Source organism: Salmo salar, chromosome 14 (assembly GCF_965601325.2).
Source record: "Salmo salar chromosome 14, fSalSal1, whole genome shotgun sequence".
In the NCBI taxonomy this organism is placed as follows: domain Eukaryota; kingdom Metazoa; phylum Chordata; class Actinopteri; order Salmoniformes; family Salmonidae; genus Salmo; species Salmo salar.
The window spans coordinates 87,400,001-87,415,514 of NC_138304.1; the positions used below are offsets into that span (position 1 = coordinate 87,400,001).

Consider the following 15,514-nt stretch of genomic DNA (forward strand, 5'->3'; position numbering starts at 1 on the left):
CCACCCTGACAGCACCCTACTACGGGCCCAAGACCAAATGACACACACACAAAGACATGGGTGAGTTTCAAATAAATAGTCTTTATTTATCAGTGAATCATGGGTTGATTTGTCCCTCAATTAGTGTCCGGGCTCGGCTGGCGTTACGAGGCAAATTATGGAACCGGTAGTACTGTGCCTGGGTTTCCAGAGAATGACACATATGGTCAGCCACAGTCCCCCGGTCTTTAACCGAGCCTTGATTAAAGTTCAATGTAGCAATGCTTCGTCGAATTGTACCGAAGGTGACTTTACTTCCAATGCCAAATTCTTCAAATAGCTGGCCCACATACTCACAGATATTGCTGTACGGTTGACCGCAGGACGTGAAAAAGAAGAGTGTTGTGTCTGAGGTGATTCCACTCAGATGAGGCCTGATCTGATGGAATCGTTTAAGCCAAGTGTATTCCTGCACAGATAGAACAATTCTGCACTCACCGAAGCTATAGTTCGTTTTGTGGCTTGAAATAGACATCTGATAACCCCCACTTTCCGGGGTTACTTCAGTAAATTCCCTCTCACTGAATGTGGTGACTGGGGATCGTCGAGTGCCATTAAAGATGGCCAACCGGCTGGACATGAGAGCCGCAAACCTACGTCTATCAGCGCAGGTGGGTCGGACCTCCAGCCTACTGAGAACCGAAGGAATAGCTTGATTGCTTTGCTCAACAAATCGGCTTAACTCCGCAGCGCTGAGCACCTCGTCCCTGCAGCGTTTGCGGAATTTTGCCCTGTGTGTTGCCTGGCTCTGCCGCGAATCCCTGTCCATCTTTGCCAAGCAGAGTAACAACTTTCGGATTTTACTGGCTCTAGCCTGCAGACCTTCTGGCCGGAACTGAATGAGATAGTTCAAGAAACTTCGAACATCGGATCGGTACATTTTTAACGTGGATGGTGCCAAACAACGGTCTTCACATTGACCGTACCACTCAGACGCACGTCTGTAGTTATCCAGAGAACACAGTCCTTCATCGGCCTTGCCCTCTGACATATAGCGGAGGAATTTCCGTACTCGGGATAGACTGGTGCGACAATTGTCAATTCGTTTAACTGAAGGGTTTCTACCCGTAGCAAAGTGCTCATATTCAGTCAAAATTACATTTCTCCAACCTTCAATTCCGGAATCCACACCGCCGCCTTCATCGCTCTCGCTCTCCGTGGAAGTCGCCTCCGCGCAGCCTCGCTCCCTCGGTTCCGAGCGTGGTTCACCACCGATCTGGCTGGTTGACTGCACCGGCCCAGTCGCCACCGCCTGCTCACTCTCGTCCAACAGCTGCTGATCCACGCACAACTCACTTCCCACACACTGGAAATACACAGGGTTCTCCCAGGGCTCCAGCCGCGGTGCAACATCGTTGTTAGGCTGCGTACACTTCCATGATCCGGGCCGCTGTCTCTCGGCTGAAAGCCGGCAAGATTGCATAGCACACTTCCATTTAATAGTACCAGGCTTAAGTGCATGGACAGACTTGAAATGCCGGTCTATCCGCGCGATATTCAGCTTGGAACAAAGCCCACAGTCACGTCTTAGTCTGCCGCTCATAGCTTCTCTCTCTCTCCTGCCTTCCCGAGTGGGAGTGTGTGTGTGTCTCTCTTGGTGTGCTCCACCACATTATAACCTAACCCTAACTCCTAAACCTAAAATAGCCCTTTCCTTATGGGGACCTGCGAAATGTGCTGTAGCAGTGGACGTTATAATGTTACCTAAATTACGTTCTCTTTTGAGTAACTGTCACGTTCGTCTAAAGGAGGAGACCAAGGCGCAGCGTACTTAGAGTTCCACATGTTTAATAAATATGAAACTCACCAAAACAATACAGAAGAAAACGAAGCATGACGTTCTGGGCTGCTCACAGGCAGCTTCACAAACACAAGATCCCACAAAGCACAGGTGGGAAAAGGCTGCCTAAGTATGATTCCTAATCAGAGACAACGATAGCTGATTAGGTGGGCTTTCCTTACGGCGGCGGCTCTGGTGCGGGACGTGGACCCCGCTCCATCTTCGGCTAGGCCCACTTAGGTGGCGCCTCTGGAGTGGGGACCCTCGCCGCCGACCCCGGACTGGGGACCCTCGCAGCTGGCCCCGGACAGGCGGGTGACTCTGGCAGCTCCGGACAGGCGGGCGACTCTGGCAGCTCCGGACAGGCGGGCGACTCTGGCAGCTCCGGACAGGCGGGCGACTCTGGCAGCTCCGGACAGGCGGGCGACTCACCAGGCTGGGGAGACATGCAGGAGGCCTAGCTCTGGGAGCAGGCACAGGACGCACCAGGCTGGGGAGACATGCAAGAGGCCTGGCTCTGGGCGCAGGCACAGGACTCACCAGGCTGGGGAGACATGCAGGAGGCCTGGCTCTGGGAGCAGGCACAGGACGCACCAGGCTGGGGAGACTTGCAGGAGGCCTGGCTCTGGGCGCATGCACAGGACTCACCAGGCAGGGGAGACATGCAGGAGGCCTGGCTCTGGGAGCAGGCACAGGATAGACCGGGTCCTGGAGACGCACTGGAGGTCTGGAGCGCACGGCCTGCACAACCCTTCCTGGCTCGTTGCCCACTCTAGCATGGCACTTGCGGGGGGCTGGTATCGACCCCACCGGTCTGTGCGTGCGGATGGGCGAGACCGTGCGCACTTCCGCATAGCACGGTGCTCTCCAGGCCAAACGCTCCCCATAATAAGCACGGGGAGTTGGCTTAGGGCTAACCCTTAGCCCAGCCAAACTACCCGTGTGCCCCCCCAAAACATTTTGGGGGGGCTGCCTCAGGTTCCCATAGCTCCCTTCGCTTGTCCTCCCAGAGTTGATGTTCCAACTCCCATGTCCATCCTTCCCCCCGATGCTCCAAACCACGCTGGTTGGTCTTCTGTTGGTGGGATCTTCTTTCACGTTCATCTAAAGGAGTAGACCAAGGCGCAGCGTACTTAGAGTTCCACATGTTTAACCTGTTGGGTCTAGGGGGCAGCATTTGCACGTCTGGATAAAAAAAATGTACCCGATTTAATCTGGTTACTAATCCTACCCAGTAACTAGAATATGCATATACTTATTATATATGGATAGAAAACACTCTAAAGTTTCCAAAACTGTTTGAATGGTGTCTGTGAGTATAACAGAACTCATTTGGCAGGCAAAACCCTGAGACATTTTCTGACAGGAAGTGGATACCTGATGTGTTGTATTGACTTTAAACCTATCCCATTGAAAAACACAGGGGTTTAGGAATATTTTGGCACTTCCTATTGCTTCCACTAGATGTCACCAGCCTTTACAAAGTGTTTTGAGTCTTCTGGAGGGAGATCTGACCGAACAAGAGCCATGGAACGGTGATGTCCCATTAGACACCTGGCGCGCTACTTCATGTTGGGTACCCTCGTTCCAATACGTTATAAAAGACTATGCATTCGTCCACCTTGAATATTTAATAAATATGAAACTCACCAAAACAATACAGAAGAAAACGAAGCGTGACGTTCTGGGCTACTCACAGGCAGCTACACAAACACAAGATCCCACAAAGCACAGTTGGAAAAAGGCTGCCTAAGTATGATTCCTAATCAGAGACAACGATAGACAGCTGCCTCTGATTAGGAACCATACTCGGCCCAAAACAAAGAAATACAAAAACATAGAAAAAGGAACATAGAACGCCCACCCTAGTCACACCCTGGCCTAACCAAAATAGAGACCAAAACCCTCTCTATGGCCAGGGCGTGACAATAACATGCTTGTGCCTCCCTCTCTCTTCCTAAAGCACACTTTTGCACTTTCTGAGTTTCCCACAGAAGTGATATACATATTCAAGGCTAACTATGCTAGCTGTCCCCCACGATGAAATCAGGATTTGGATTTCAATCTGTGGATTTGGTCATATGTTCGTTCAGACATTCGTTCGTACATTAGTCACATGCGATATCTCAGGCAGCACTGGGCTGATTTTGACAAAATTCGGGTGAACGCTGCGTCTTACCATAGAGATTTACAAAAAATACACTGATAGGCCCAAGGTGGGTGCTATGGTAATTAACTGAAATGTGTTTACTGTTGCGTTGTTAGTTCTATGCATTCTTCAATAATCCATGATCTTCATACCGTATACGTCTACACACCGTGAAACAATGAACGTATTTATATACTTTCCTACTTGTATAATGATCATGTCTGCATTCCAAATGGCACCCTATTCCCTGTACAGTGTACTACTTTGACCAGAGCTGGTCTAAAGTAGTGCACAAAATAGAGCACCATATGGGACTTCGTGCACTACTCTATTACTCATTGACATTGTAGTTGGCTCTCTGGTGACAAATGTCATACCTGTTTTGAGTTATGGTACAGAAACATGTTTTTCCACCATTAGTCTGAATACATAGTCACATTGTAATAAAGGAGTGATCTTCACCAGTTATTTTATTTATTTAACTAGGCAAGTCAGTTAAGAACAAATTCTTATTTACAATGACAGCCTTGTTCAGGGACAGAACGACAGATTATTACTTTCTCAGCTCAGGGATTCAATCTAGCAACCTTTTGGTTGCTGGCCCAACGCTCTAACCACGAGTTTACCTGCCGCCCCAAGGGTACCAGCATTAATCCAGAGCACTGGTTCCTTAATTAATGAGAGGTTATCATGGACAAAGCCTAAAAAATACACAGCTCATTTCTCTCCCTGGCATCTGTGCTGCCTGACTAATGCAGTGTCACCGGGTCTGAACATAATTAAACACTTAACGACACAGCTCTCTATTTACTCTGACCCTTCTCACCACTAACAGCATGTCTATGTGTGACAGGGACAGGGTTGTGTTCAGCAGGGAGAAAACGTTTTGAAATGTTTTGAATCAGGGAGGCAGCCTTTTCTTGAACTTCTACAATTAGAATACAGATTTTTGTTGTCCGGAAAACGTTTCGAAATATTTTGAAATGGGGAGGTATACCACCTGGCTGAACATGTTCAATTAAAACACAGATTTGTTGCTGTTGTAAAAGTTTTTTTTACAGTGTGCCCTACTGAACATGACCCAGACAGGCAACCTGTTCTACTTATAGAAGTGTGAGCAGGAACAATATCAGAACCAGCACATAGACTTTGAATAACAACTTCAAAGTTAGTTTGTTGGCTTTTAACATAATTCTCGCTGAAAGAAATATAAGTTATTGGTAGTATGGATATTAAGCTTGCTCATTGTCCCCTTAGAGAGAGAGATCTTTTAGAATTTTCAGAATATATCTGAGTGAACTTTAAATATTTATAAGATTATGCTCATGAAATTCAAGCAGGAACAATTATTGGATTTTCACAACAAATAAAAACGAGTGAGATGAAAATATGTAATTAGACTTGCTAAAGGGGAATCTCAGTTTCCAGCAAACCTAATTATTCTTTGAATCAGTAGCTTTCAGATGAAATCAGTGTGTTACAGTGCACCATAATACTGTCATAAGAAGAACATGTCACCTGAGTCAGTCTCCACCATACTTGCTATGACACACTTTACTTACTTGCACACACACACCACACACACACACACACACACACACACACACACACACACACACACACACACACACACACACACACACACACACACACACACACACACACACACACACACACACACACACACACACACACACACACACAATTACTATGACAGTTTGCTTGCTTACTTGCTGGAAGGAAATTAAGCAAACTGATCTGAGAAGTTCCTGGTTTATTAGTCCATTACCAGGAATGATTTGTGGCTGTTAGAAAATACTCTCCTATCAGCAATGCACAGGGAGAAAAGTACACCTTTACAGGGCTTATGCTAATCTTGAGTAACAGCCTATAGCCTAGAACTTCAAGTTGATGCGTGATTTGCCCAAAAGTTTAAAATAAGATGGAGGCCTATGTCATATGTTCCACTTTACAATACTCCTTAGTTTACTACAGCAACTGGAACTTAAATTGAGATTCTTAAAGCCATCTGCACCAGCCTGGGGGTGAAGGAAAGGTAGGGCCCTTGAAATACCCTAGCTCACTGGCAGGGAGGCTGTACAGAGGGTCAAGGGTCACCAACAAGACTGCAGCAATCTTAGAGGTCCATTGTGTACACACACACACACACACACACACACACACACACACACACACACACACACACACACACACACACACACACACACACACACACACACACACACACACACACACACACCACACACACACACACACACACACACACACACACACACACCGACCAGGAGAGTGAGTTGCACCTCATCCAGGCCACAGACTGCAATTGAAGCAAAGGAAATCCTAAAAAAAGACTTAAACTAATGTAACTAACTAAAACAGTGTGCTGCCTTAAACTAGAGTATGCTGCCTTAATTAAACTAAAGTTTGCTGCCTTAAACTAAACAGTGTGCTGCCTTAAACTAAACAGTGTGCCGCCTTAAACTAAAACAATGTGCTGCCTTAAACGAATGTGCAGGATAATTGATATGCCCCGTAGGGTTCTATGTGCAGCAATGCTATGGATGCACAAACTACTGGCCTCCCATGTACTGGGGTGAGTGTGTTACACTGCGACCTGTATGCTCTCGTTGGCTGGCCCTCGCTTCATACTCGTTGCCAAACCCACTGGCTCCAGGTCATCTACAAGACCCTGCTAGGTAAAGTCCCCCCATATCTCAGCTCACTGATCACCATAACAGATATTTATGTAACAGAGTAACAGATTTGTCCATTGAAAGTTCTCCTGCAACAGGCAAATCAAATTAAGATCCTACATCTGTATACAAGGGCTTGCGAAAGTATTCACCCCCCTTGGCATTTTTCCTATTTTGTTGCCTTACAACCTGGAATTAAAATATATTTTTTTATGGGTTTGTATTATTTGATTTACACAACATGCCTGCCACTTTGAAGATGCAAAATATTATTTATTGTGAAACAAACAACAAATAAGACTAATAAACTGAAAACATGAGCATGCAGTTATGCATGCTCATGTTTTCAGTTTATTAGTCTTATTGGGGGGGGGGTTACACCCCCCCAAAGTCAATACTTTGTAGAGCCACCTTTTGCAGAAATTACAGCTGCAAGTCTCTTGGGTTATGTCTCTGTAAAATTGGCACATCTAGCCAATGGGATTTTTGCCCATTCTTCATGGCAAAACTGCTCCAGCTTCTTCAAGTTTGATGGGTTCCACTGGTGTACAGCAATCTTTAAGTCATACCACAGATTCTCAATTGGATTGAGGTCTGGGCTTTGACTAGGCCATTCCAAGACATTTAAATGTTTCCCCTTAAACCACTTGAGTGTTGCTTTAGCAGTATGCTTAGGGCCGTTGTCCTGCTGGAAGGGGAACCTCCGTCCCAGTCTCAAATCTCTGGAAGACTGAAACAGGTTTCCCTCAAGAATTTCCCTATATTTAGCACCATCCACCATTCCTTAAATTCTGACCAGTTTCCCAGTCCCCGCCGATGAAAAACATCCCCACAGCATGATGCTGCCACCACCATGCTTCACTGTGGGGATGGTGTTCTCGGGGTGATGTGAGGTGTTGGGTTTGAGTCAGACATAGCATTTTCCTTGACGGCCAAAAAGCTACATTTTAGACTCATCTAGCCAGAGTACCTTCTTCCATATGTTTGGGGAGTCTCCAACATACCTTTTTTTCTGGCCACTCTTCCGTAAAGCACAACTCTGTGGAGTGTACGGTTTAAAGTGGTCCTATGGACAGAAACTCCAATATCCGCTGTGGAGCTTTGCAGCTCCTTCGGGGTTATCTTTGGTTCACCAGATCTTATTTAGGGGCTTCATAGCAAAGAGGGTGAATACATATGCACACACCACTTTTCCATTTTAATTTTTTTTTACATTTTGTAACAAGTACATTTTTTAATTTCACAACACCGATTTGAACTATTTTGTGTATGTCCATTACATGCAATCCAAATAAAAAACATTAGGAACATTAGGAATATTGAGTTGCACACCCCCTCCCCCCTTTAGTCCTCAGAACAGCCTAAATTCGTCAGGGCATGGACTCTACAAGGTGTTGAAAGCATTCCACAGGGATGCTGACCCATGTTGACTCCAATGCTTCCCACAATTGTGTTAAGTTGGCTGGAAGTCCTTTCGGTGGTGGACCATTCTTGATACACACAGGAAACTGTTGAGCGTGTTGAGCAGTTCTTGACACAAACCGGTGCGCCTGGCACCTACTACCATACCCCTTTTATAGACACTTAAATATTTTGTCTTGTCATTCACCCTTTGAATGGCACACATACACAATCCATGTCTCATCTGTTTCAAGGTTTAAAAATGCTTTAACCTGTCTCCTCCCCTCATCTATACTGATTGACGTGGATTCAACAAGGGACATGAATAAGGGATTATAGCTTTCACCTGGATTCACCTGGTCAGTCTATGTCATGGAAAGAGCAGGTGTCCTTAATGTTTTGTATACTTAGCGCATAATGCATGTATAAAGTGTGTGAAGTTACCCCAGCATGGGGCATTAGGAGAAGTAACCCCAGCATGGGGCATTAGGAGAAGTAATCCCAGCATGGGGCATTAGGAGAAGTAACCCCAGCATGGGGCATTAGGAGAAGTAACCCCAGCATGGGGCATTAGGAGAAGTAACCCCATCATGGAGCATTAGGAGAAGTAATCTCAGCAAGGGGCATTAGGAGAAGTAGCCCCAGCATGGGGCATTAGGAGAAGTAACCCTAGCATGGGGCTTTAGGAGAAGTAACCCCAGCATGGGGCATTAGGAGAAGTAACCCCAGCATGGGGCATTAGGAGAAGTAACCCCAGCATGGGGCATTAGGAGAAGTAATCCCAGCATGGGGCATTAGGAGAAGTAACCCCAGCATGGGGCATTAGGAGAAGTAACCCCAGCATGGAGCATTAGGAGAAGTAACCCCAGCATGGAGCATTAGGAGAAGTAACCCCAGCATGGAGCATTAGGAGAAGTAACCCCAGCATGGAGCATTAGGAGAAGTAACCCCAGCATGGGGCATTAGGAGAAGTAACCCCAGCATGGAGCATTAGGAGAAGTAACCCCAGCATGGGGCATTAGGAGAAGTAACCCCAGCATGGAGCATTAGGAGAAGTAACCCCAGCATGGAGCATTAGGAGAAGTAACCCCAGCATGGAGCATTAGGAGAAGTAACCCCAGCATGGAGCATTAGGAGAAGTAACCCCAGCATGGAGCATTAGGAGAAGTAACCCCAGCATGGAGCATTAGGAGAAGTAACCCCAGCATGGAGCATTAGGAGAAGTAACCCCAGCATGGGGCATTAGGAGAAGTAACCCCAGCATGGAGCATTAGGAGAAGTAACCCCAGCATGGAGCATTAGGAGAAGTAACCCCAGCAAGGGGCATTAGGAGAAGTAACCCCAACATGGGGCTTTAGGAGAAGCCCAGAGAGGCAGATATACATGTATGGCAGCAGAAGGTAAGGGACATTACTCACTCAGTGGGAGTTGGAATGGGACCAAACATGGCCAAGACTGTGATCAGGCGATCAGCTCAGTAACGTCATTAATTAAATCTGCCTGCTGCAGCAGAGGGGGGAAATAAATGAATAAATAAGTGTGATTAATCTGGCAGGCCTCTCCATCTGAAAGAACGCACACACACACATACAAAGACACATACAGATGTAGTATCCTAATTTGATCGCTCTTTTGTTGCTGAGAATTTTCCTGCTTACAGGAAATGCAAACTTTTAGTGTATTTGAGAATGCTTCTAAAGTTTGTCTTTTTCAAATTTGAGACTTTACTTACACGAACAAAAAATTATCCCTTTACAAAAATATCCATTAATTATAATCCACAACATTTCCTGTTGCTGCAGGATTATTTTCCTGCTGTAGAAAACCGGCTCAGATTAAGATCCTACATCTGTAACATTCAATCACAAATAAGCAAGCAAACACACAAAAACACACACACAAACGCACACACACGCACGCACACACATAGCTATATTTTCGCGAAATGAAAGGATTTTTTGGGGAGACAACATTTTTACAATAAGAAAATCGTATTTTCCCTAACACCTAACATTAAACCTATCCCTAACCATTCATCTAACCCTTAGACTTGAAAAAACTATTTTCAAAAAAGTTATTGTCTTCCTACTTTGTCAGGACATTTGTGTGAATTGTTAGGACATTGGGGTCCTGATAAGGTAGGAAAACAAGCACACACACAAACCAAACCACCACCTCCCTCAGCCCTTGCTCCAGAGCTTGCAGATCATCAAATCAAATTGTATTTGTCACATACACGTGGTTAGCAGATGTTAATGCGAGTGCAGCGAAATGCTTGTGCTTCTAGTTCTGACAGTGCAGTAATATCTAACAAGTAATCTAACAAATTCAAAACAACTACCTTATACACACAAATGTAAAAGGATGGGATAAGAATACGGACAGTCCAAATAAATATATGGATGAGCGATGGCCGTGCGGCATAGGCAAGATGCAATAGATGTTATGAAATACAGTAAATACATGAGATGAGTAATGTAGGATATGTAAACATTATTAAAGAGGAATTATTTAAAGTGACTAGTGATACCTTTATTAAATCTATTTATTAAAATGGCCAGTGATTTGGGTCTTTATGTTGGCAGCAGCCTCTCTATGTTAAGGATGGCTGTTAAACAGTCTGATGACCGTGAGATATAATCTGTTTTTCAGTCTCTCGGTCCCAGCTTTGATCCACCTGTACTGACCTCGCCTTCTGGATGATAACGGGGTGAACAGGCAGTGGTTCGGGTGGTTGTTGTCCTTGATGATCATTTTGGCCTTCCTGTGACATCGGGTGCTGTAGGTGTCCTGGAGGGCAGGTAGTTTGCCCTCTGTGATGCGTTGTGCAGACCGCACTACCCTCTGGAGAGCCTTGCGGTTGAGGACGGTGCAGTTGTCGTACCAGGCGGTGATACAGCCCGATAGGATATTCTCGATTGTGCATCTGAAAAAGTTTGTGAGGGTTTTAGGTGACAAGCCAAATTTCTTCAGCCTCCTGAGGTTGTAGAGGCGCTGTAGCGCCTTCTTCACCACGCTGTCTGTGTGGGTGGACCATTTCAGTTTGTACGTGATGTGTACGCCGAGGAACTTAAAACTTTCCACCTTCTCCACTACTGTTCCGTCAATGTGGACAGGGGGGTGCTCCCTCTGCTGTTTCCTGAAGTCCACGATCATCTCCTTTGTTTTGTTAATGTTAAGTTAGAGGTTGTTTTCCTGAAACCACACTACGAGTGTCCTCACCTCCTCCCTGTAGGCTGTCTCGTAGTTGTTGCTAATTAGCCCTACCACTGTTGTGTTGTCTGCAAACTTGATGATTGAGTTGGAGGTGTGCATGGCCATGCAGTCATGGGTGAACAGGGAGTACAGGAGAGGGCTGAGCACGCACCCTTGTGGGTCTCCAGTGTTGAGGATCAGCGAAGTGGAGATGTTGTTTCCTACCTTCACCACCTGAGGGTGGCCCGTCAGAAAGTCCAGAACCCAATTGCATAGGGCGGGGTTGAGACCCAGGGCCTTAAGCTTAATGATGAGCTTGGAGGGTACTATGGTGTTGAATGCTGAGCTGTAGTCGATGAACAGCATTCTTACACACATTTACATTACATTTAGCAGACGCTCTTATCCAGAGCGACTTCCAAATTGGTGCATTCACCTTATGATATCCAGTGGAACAACCAGTTTACAATAGTACATCTATATATTTTTTTTTTGAGGGGGGGGGGGGGGGGGTTAGAAGGATTACTTTATCCTATCCCAGGTATTCCTTAAAGAGGTGGGGTTTCAGGTGTCTCCGGAAGGTGGTGATTGACTCCGCTGTCCTGGCGTTGTGAGGGAGCTTGTTCCACCATTGGGGTGCCAGAGCAGCGAACAGTTTTGACTGGGCTGAGCGGGAACTGTGCTTCCGCAGAGGTAGGGGGGCCAGCAGGCCAGAGGTGGATGAACGCAGTGCCCTTGTTTGGGTGTAGGGACTGATCAGAGCCTGAAGGCAAGGAGGTGCTGTTCCCCTCACAGCTCCGTAGGCAGCACCATTGTCTTGTAGCAGATGCGAGCTTCAACTGGAAGCCAGTGGAGTGTGCGGAGGAGCGGGGTGACGTGAGAGAACTTGGGAAGGTTGAACACCAGACGGGCTGCGGTGTTCTGGATGAGTTGTAGGGGTTTAATGGCACAGGCAGGGAGCCCAGCCAATAGCGAGTTGCAGTAATCCAGACGGGAGATGACAAGTGCCTGGATTAGGACCTGTGCCGCTTCCTGTGAAAGGCATGGTTGTACTCTGCGAATGTTGTAGAGCATGAACCTACAGGATCGGGTCACCGCCTTGATGTTAGCGGAGAACGACAGGGTGTTGTCCAGGGTCGCGCCAAGGCTCTTAGCACTCTGGGAGGACACAATGGAGTTGTCAACCGTGATGGCGAGATCATGGAACGGGTAGTCCTTCCCCGGGAGGAAGAGCAGCTCCGTCTTGCCGAGGTTCAGCTTAAGGTGGTGATCCATCATCCACACTGATATGTCTGCCAGACATGCAGAGATGCGATTCGCCGCCTGGTTATCAGAAGGGGGAAAGGAGAAGATTAATTGTGTGTCGTCTGCGTAGCAATGATAGGAGAGACCATGTGAGGATATGACAGAGCCAAGTGACTTGGTCTATAGCGAGAATAGGAGAGGGCCTAGAACTGAGCCCTGGGGGACACCAGTGGTGATAGCACGTGGTGCGGAGACAGATTCTCGCCACGCCACCTGGTAGGAGCGACCTGTCAGGTAGGACGCAATCCAAGAGTGAGCCGCGCCGGAGATGCCCAACTCGGAGAGGGTGGATACATAGGTATTCCTTTAGTCCAGATGGGATAAGGCAGTGTGCAGTGTGATGGCGATTGCATCGTCTGTGGACCTGTTGGTGCGGTATGCAAACTGAAGTGGGTCTAGGGTGGCAGGTAAGGTGGAGGTGATATGATTCCTGACTAGTCTCTTAAAGTACTTCATGATGTCAGAAGTGAGTGCTACGGGGCGATAGTAATTTAGTTCAGTTATCTTTGCCTTCTTTGGGGACACATTTGGCATTGATGATGTGAAGCTTTGACAGATTATGTCTGGGGACCTGTCTGAAGACAAGTTCAAAGTCAACATGTTGACCTCGAACCAGGAGGCCTCCTGCCTCAGTTTCTAATGTAGCTACTGCTGGTAGGGTCAAAGAGTGGTGGATAGAGGGGATGAGAATTGTTCAGAGGGTGAAGAGAGAAGAAAAATACGGTTTTAGACTGATGTACACAATAGACTCGATGGCCATTGTTCTTGGTTCTGAATAAATCACACATGTACACACACGCATGTGTGCACGCACACACACTCACATGCACACACTGATAGAATATTACAAATGTGTCCCTGACTTCAATGTTAAATATGTAATTCAGCAGCAACATTTAAGAAATTCTCTCTGATTCAGTTTCCATGATTTTTTAATGTAGCCCATTGCCTATTGTATTTACAGAGCTGGTCCCCTTGCTGTAGAGGGTGTCAAATAAGGTACCTTGTGTTGATCATATACATTGTAATCCCTCTGAGCAAGTGTTCAGCCACTGATTATACTATCAAAGTTGTATATGGAGGCCAGCCATGTTTGACTAAATTACAATCCACCCAAACAGATTCATGTCCCTTTCGATGTGTTGTGGTTAATACTGTATATCTCTATCTTTTCCATTAGGGTTTATTTTACTCAAGGGCTGCTTGGTTTTGTTTAAATCAGATCAATTGAGCTTCAACCATAGGTACACACAACAACAAGCCAACTCCAAAGGATACACTTTTAACTGGGCTCGCAAACGTAGGAAAACGTCTCTTTTATAGGTGGCTCTGTGGTCTGATTAGAGAAATATGAATTCGGATGGGACAGTCTCCAAAACAAAGTTGGTTTGTTGAATAAAGAAGTCATAGTGAGATTGACATTTTCTTCAACTGGAAAATGGAATTAAAAGATCACATATATTTTTCATAGGCTTCGTCTAAATTAGGCCTTTTAAAATTAGACAAGGAAGAACACGGTTCAAAACCCCTCCTTTTTAACAACACAGTCTTGTGCCAGCTTGTTGGATGGAGATGGGAGCGCCTGTTTTATAAAACATTACAGGGTAGATGCATTGCCAGCTTGCTGTTCTCACCCACTCCATCAACACAGCATGGTCCACCCCTACCGCTGTCCCTCTGCGTTTGTTAAGTGGACTGACAGGATTGGTCCAATGTCTAGTATGGCGAGAGGAGAGGAGGAGAGTAGAGAGTTAGGAGGAGAGTGGAGAGGAGACAGAAGACGAGTCAATGACACTAGAGGGGTGAGCAGTGTGTCTGGCAGGGGTACGGGTATGGGTACGGGAGAGGAGAAGAGTGGGAGTCAGGTCAGAAGCACCAGCTGGAGTAATGGAGGGAAGGATGGAGGGGAAGACGGAGGAGAGGAAGAGAGAGAAGGAGAAAGGGGGAGGGAGCATCACTCAGGTTTCCGTGGGATGGGTGATGAAGGAAGTGATGGAAAGAGAGACAGGGAGAGAGAGAGATGGAGAGAGCACCTCTCTGGCTGGTGTGGCGTGGGTGATGAAGGGAGTGGACTGTAGGAGAGTGCCTCTTCTCTAAGGCTGTCATCATGGCGAGGGCCGTGCCAACACTGACGACAGAGTGGTACATGCAGATGGGAGTAGAGAGCCCGTGGCAGGCTGTACTCACAGCATCCATCCTCTTCCTGGCTGGCAGCAAGGCCAGCTGGAGGTTACTTCTGATTGATGGGCCCAGACACTGACTGAGAAAAAGAAGTCAGCATCGGAAAACAGCCAGCAAACCCCAACTCTTACTGTAGCTACAAATCATGTATAATACATTCCTAACCTTTTAAATATACATTTCTTAAAAGTTAAAGTAATGCTCACTCTATCACCAATATAGGTAAGTATTGCTTAGGATCCTTTATTCCTGCTTCCTGTCATCATCCCCAGTGTGTGTTAGTGAGAAGCAGGTGGCAGGTAGACAGGTTGAGTGTGTTACTCTGGTACTCAGCATGCAGTGTCAGCTTCTCTCAGGTCAAAGTCTGCTAAAGTATGATAATGAGACTGCAGATCATTGACAGGAAGTGGTGAACAGCAAGTGCATAGTGCGAGTTGTTGTACGACAACGCTTTGGACAGCTTGTGTTTTAGCACACACACGCATACGCACACCCACACCCACACACACACCCACACACACACACACACACACACACACACACACACGCACACACACACACACACACACACACACACACACACACACACACACACACACACACACACACACACACAAACAAACAAACAAACAAACAAACAAACAAACAAACAAACAAACAAAACACAGACGGACCTGAATGCACTGCACACACAACACACACACACACTCTGTCTCTCTCTCTCACACACTCTCTCTTTCTCACTCTCTC

At 46.5% G+C, this 15,514-nt stretch overlaps 1 long non-coding RNA gene across 2 annotated transcripts in view; it reads right to left on the reverse strand.

Moving 5' to 3' along the window:
- LOC123726816 (uncharacterized) overlaps window positions 1-15,063 on the reverse strand; it is a 73,693-nt gene extending 58,630 nt beyond the window's left edge. Inside the window, exons 1-3 of one of the 2 annotated variants that reach the window (XR_006758968.2) lie at window positions 14,971-15,063; window positions 14,617-14,843; window positions 13,881-14,299 (exon numbers count right to left, since the gene is read on the reverse strand). This is a non-coding gene — a long non-coding RNA (uncharacterized LOC123726816). Of the gene's footprint in view, window positions 1-13,880; window positions 14,300-14,616; window positions 14,844-14,970 lie in introns of those variants that run through there. The other variant, XR_006758969.2, reaches the window with a different exon arrangement.
- Between the last annotated feature and the right edge of the window lie 451 nt (window positions 15,064-15,514).